Source organism: Ctenocephalides felis, unplaced genomic scaffold (assembly GCF_003426905.1).
Source record: "Ctenocephalides felis isolate EL2017-DRISC unplaced genomic scaffold, ASM342690v1 CF-g0.4_SCAFFOLD_03173, whole genome shotgun sequence".
NCBI lineage: Eukaryota > Metazoa > Arthropoda > Insecta > Siphonaptera > Pulicidae > Ctenocephalides > Ctenocephalides felis.
Window position 1 is genome coordinate 29,359 of NW_020539327.1, and position 5,542 is coordinate 34,900.

Sequence of the window (5,542 nt, forward strand, 5' to 3'; positions counted from 1 at the left end):
TTTATTGAATTACAATCTGTCTTTACAAAAAGGAAGACATTCGATGATATATGAAATATTAAACCTTAGATCTAAAAGGTTACCCAGTAGTAAGCCTTTTCAATTTTGATATATTGAATTTAAATATTGTGATTATATACAGTAAACTTAAAAATAAAATGATCTATGAGGTAAATGAGTATAAATTGTGAATTATAACAACAAATAAAAAAGACAACTAATAAACTAAGCATAATAAAAATAAATAAAAATATAAATAAACAACTAAATAAGTAGTACTGCTAATTAGAATGAATATATTATATATTATGTGGAGGTCAATGTGTCGGATCCGCCGAGGGGGCGTTTTCTTTTTAGCCATTCAATGCCGTGCGACTTCAATAAATTCTTGGCCAGAATATTAGGATGGTTTTGTACTCTGCTCTTATATTTATGGCGCTAGTTGGCCATTTATTATTTATTAATTATTATTTAGAAGTGAAACCACGATTATCGGATGTAGACTCGTTTATGATGTCAGTTTATTAAAAACTCAATTTGATATGAAACTCGATTTATCATTATATAATTTTCGAACTACAATTTTCGTCCGAACAAAATGTTCGATCATTAAAACCCAATCAAATTTACGATAGTATTTTTAAAAAACAATGCTCCACTTTAGCTTACTAGATGCCAGATTCGCATCAGCAAAGCCCAAAGTATGTTGTGTAATTTTTGTCATCAAATTGGCGTAATTCCACTGACATCTGTCATGTTGCCGTGTTCATTCCTCCATAAGCGTGTTGGTTCCGCTATATCACTGTTATGGCGCTAGTTGGCCATTTATTATCAGTTAATTATTATTTAGAAGTGAAACCACGATTATCGGATGTAGATTCGTTTATGATGTCAGTTTATTAAAAACTCAATTTAATATGAAACTCGATTTATCATTATATAATTTTCGAACTACAATTTTCGTCCCGACAAAATGTTCGATCATTAAAACCCAATCAAATTTACGATAGTATTTTTTAAAAACAATGCTCCACTCTAGCTTACTAGATGCCAGATTCGCATCAGCATAGCCCAAAGTATGTTGTGTAATTTTTGTCATCAAATTGGCGTAATTCCACTGACATCTGTCATGTTGCCGTGTTCATTCCTCCATAAGCGTGTTGGTTCCGCTATATCACTGTTATGGCGCTAGTTGGCCATTTATTATCAGTTAATTATTATTTAGAAGTGAAACCACGATTATCGGATGTAGATTCGTTTATGATGTCAGTTTATTAAAAACTCAATTTAATATGAAACTCGATTTATCATTATATAATTTTCGAACTACAATTTTCGTCCCGACAAAATGTTCGATCATTAAAACCCAATCAAATTTACGATAGTATTTTTTAAAAACAATGCTCCACTCTAGCTTACTAGATGCCAGATTCGCATCAGCATAGCCCAAAGTATGTTGTGTAATTTTTGTCATCAAATTGGCGTAATTCCACTGACATCTGTCATGTAGCCGTGTTCATTCCTCCATAAGCGTGTTGGTTCCGCTATATCACTGTTATGGCGCTAGTTGGCCATTTATTATCAGTTAATTATTATTTAGAAGTGAAACCACGATTATCGGATGTAGATTCGTTTATGATGTCAGTTTATTAAAAACTCAATTTAATATGAAACTCGATTTATCATTATATAATTTTCGAACTACAATTTTCGTCCCGACAAAATGTTCGATCATTAAAACCCAATCAAATTTACGATAGTATTTTTTAAAAACAATGCTCCACTCTAGCTTACTAGATGCCAGATTCGCATCAGCATAGCCCAAAGTATGTTGTGTAATTTTTGTCATCAAATTGGCGTAATTCCACTGACATCAGTCATGTTGCCGTGTTCATTCCTCCATAAGCGTGTTGGTTCCGCTATATATTTATGACTAATTAATTTAATTTCTTCATCAATAGTGTTTATGTTTAGGTCTTGATGGACTAACCAGTTTGGTGTGTATTTGGGGGCGTTTAGTATTTGTTTCAAAAAATTGTTTTGGAATCTTTGTATAATTGCAATATTAGATTTACGCGCTGTTCCCCAGAGTTGAAGTCCATAAGTCCATATGGGTTTAAAAACTAATTTGTATATCAGCAGTTTGTTCCACGTACTTAAGCACGATTATCTATTCAGTAACCAATAAAATTTTCTTCTTGTTGTTTCGTAGTAGTTGGCGCTTTTTCAGTATATGGTGTTTCCACGTTAATTTAGAGTCCAAGTGCAACCCCAGATACTTAACGACATTTGCCTGCGGAAGCATTTGATTAAAGAGTTGAACGGTTGGGCATGATTTTTTCCTGAGGGTAAATGTGACATGTATAGACTTCGAATTGTTTACTTGAAATCTCCAAAGTTTTAGTCAACGTTTGCTTCCGATAGATGAGTCTGTAGTTGTGCGGATGCTTGTAATGGATCATGGTGCTGTGATAGTATGGCTATGTCATCTGCGTAAGTTGCAATTGTTTTGTTGTCTGATACAGGAATATCTGCTGCATAAATTAATTATAGATATAGACCTAAAACGCTACCTTGCGGGACACCCGAATTTACAGGGCGTTTTGCTGATATTACATCCTTAATACTTATTACAAAGTGCTTGTTCATTAAGTAAGATTTTAAAATTTGAAACAAAACGGATGGAATTTTTTTTTTAATTTATATAGCAAGCCATGGTGCTAAACTTTGTGTAAGGCTTGGCTTATGTCGAGAAATACCGCTGAACAGTAAAGCTTTGACTGGAATGAGTGCATAATCTTCTCTGTCACTCGGTGAACTTGTTCTAAGGTTGAGTGTTTCTCCTGAAATCCAAATTGATGATTTGGGATGATTCTGAGGTCTTGCAAGTATGGTCGCATTCTCTTCAATAGTAGCTTTTCAAAAAATTTTGATAGGGTTGACAGGAGGCTGATCGGTCGATAACTAGAAGTTTGATTTAGGTCTTTATCGGGTTTTGGTATCAGAATTACTTTTGCTGTTTTCCAAACGGTTGGAAATACTTGTATTCTGATAATAGAGTTATAAATTATTGTTAGGAATCTGAAACCCTCACCCGGTAGATGTTTTAGCAGCATGTTTGGAATATTGTCGAAGCCAGGGGATTTTACAGAAATACACTTCCGTATTTCTATCTCGATCTCCAATTTTTACCTTTTTTGGTTTATAAGAAATCTAATACTGCGCGGGTACTGCTCACTATTTTTCATTAAAGGTACGGTATAAATTTGATCAGCTACGTTTATAATGGTTGTCGTAAAATATTCAATGGCTTCGTTCAAGTCTGCTTCATTCTTAAGTGGCACATTACAATTGAGGGCTTCATCGACACCTTTTTGAAACTCATTCCAGTTTAAAAATTTGTATGAACATTGAAGTTGTTTGTACTCCATTAGTCGCCCGTTATAAGTAATAATAAATGGAGAATGGTCTGAACTGAGATCTAGACTAGATTTCGCTTTCGCTAATTCTGTATCCAGAACTGATACATTGAATGATGAATATACTTTTGGATGTTTGGATGCAATTTTTTCACATGTTACATTTTCGAAATTTTTATCCCGCAGGTAATTTTTTAGTTGTTCTTCTGTTGTTTCTGGCGCCAGTCAAACACATGCAGATGCGCTTGCTTTGCCACATCTTTTATCAAGGCATATGCAGTTGTGCCTTCGATAGTTGTAGCCTTTCGCTTTGTCGCTTTCTTTCTTTGGACCAAGATTCAATTTGGTTCATCTGTTACATTCTCAGCATTAGATGGTAAAGCAGTAGATGCCACGGCATCGGGGCACTTTTAATTTTCCGCTCTTCCAGTTTCTTTAGCGCCGTTGCTACTGCAGCACTAACCTGTTCATTTGAATTTGAGGAAGAGATGCTGGAATCCCTGTCTTGCTGACATTAGATTTCTTCTCATTCAAATGTTTTTTGGATTATTCAAATCGGACGCTTCGTTCTCTTAAAAACTGAGTTACCGTTTGTGGTACTTTTTGCCCCGTATCTTCGAAACGGCTAGAACTGCCTATGCCAAAAACTAATCAACACGTCTGCTTATCAATATGAATCGGATGTGTTTTGAATTATTCAAATCGGTTGATTCGTGTTTCCGAAATCGTGGACGAAAATTTTGATCTGCACACACACACACATACATCCATTTTTTCTAAGGTATGCTAAAATGTTCAGAAACCTTCGAAACTTAAAAATATATAAAATTTTCATTTTCGATTTTTTGCGTTTACTATAACTTGCTGCAATTAATATAGAAAAACACCTGTAACCTTTTATTTGTGAAGCAGGAAAGTGATTCAGCGAATGTAAATGCAAAAGTAAAGACATAGTACAGAGAAAACAGGTAAAATAGTGATTTTAATTGTGTTAAACAGAGTTCAATCTGTGCTTCACATTAGTTTTACGTTTAGTTCGATTTTGTTTAAATTCAGTGCTTTAGTGGACGATGATTGATCTAATTGGGCTATAAAATTATTTTATAAATAATTTAATTAAATCTACATTAAATTTACATGATGCTTGTAACATTACAATTAAATATTATTTACAATAACAATGAATAAAATTTTAATAATATTGACAGTAATACAATATCTACAAATTGTTTAAACTTTTCAAATAATTTTCTATTTTTTAACTTCCCGAAGGAGAAGTTTATGTTTTCATAAAAAAATTCGAATCGCTATTTTTATGTTTTCTCGACGTTTCAAGCCATTCTGAATCGAATGAGACCAAATTTGGAAAAAGTATGTGTGTGTGTGTGTGTGTGTGTGTGTGTGAACAGATTTTTTGCCGTAAATCGACGTTTTCTCTAAAACGGCTGGACCGATTTCAAAAATTTAAAAGTCATTCGATGTATCTCGATGAGGACTTGTGCGGCGATCGGCCGAGCCGTTTCTTTGTAAATTGCAGAAAAGTGAAAAAATTTTCGTCCACGTTTTAGCCCGCAATTCTGAATCGATTTCGAAAATTCAAAAACTATCCGATAGATATTAGTTGGGAATCGTGCTGATTAGTATTTGGTAAAGATCGGCCGGGCCGTTTTCTTGTAATAAAGTTTAAAAAAAAAAAATTTCGACGATTTTTATGATTTTTTTTTCGCCGGTAGATACCACAGTCTTCTAGGTCATACTAAAATATTACGGCCCTACGACAACTCGTTTAGCTTTAAAAATTCGTCAAAGTTTGCAAAAATTAGTATGGTCGTTTTTGGCAAAATTAGAATTTTCATCGACGTTTTCTCAAAAACGCCTGAACCGATTTCAGATATTTAAAAAGCATTTGATGTATCTCGATGAGGATTATCGTTTCTCAGTTTTGTGCAACGATCAGCCGAGCCGTTTCTTTGTAATTTGGAAAAAAGTATTAAACTTTTCGTCCACATTTACGCTCATCCTACCGAACCGATTTAAAAAAATCAAAAACTGTTCGAAAGATATTAGTTGGGAATGATACTGATTAGTTTTAGGTGAAAATCTACCGAGCCGTTTTCTTGTAA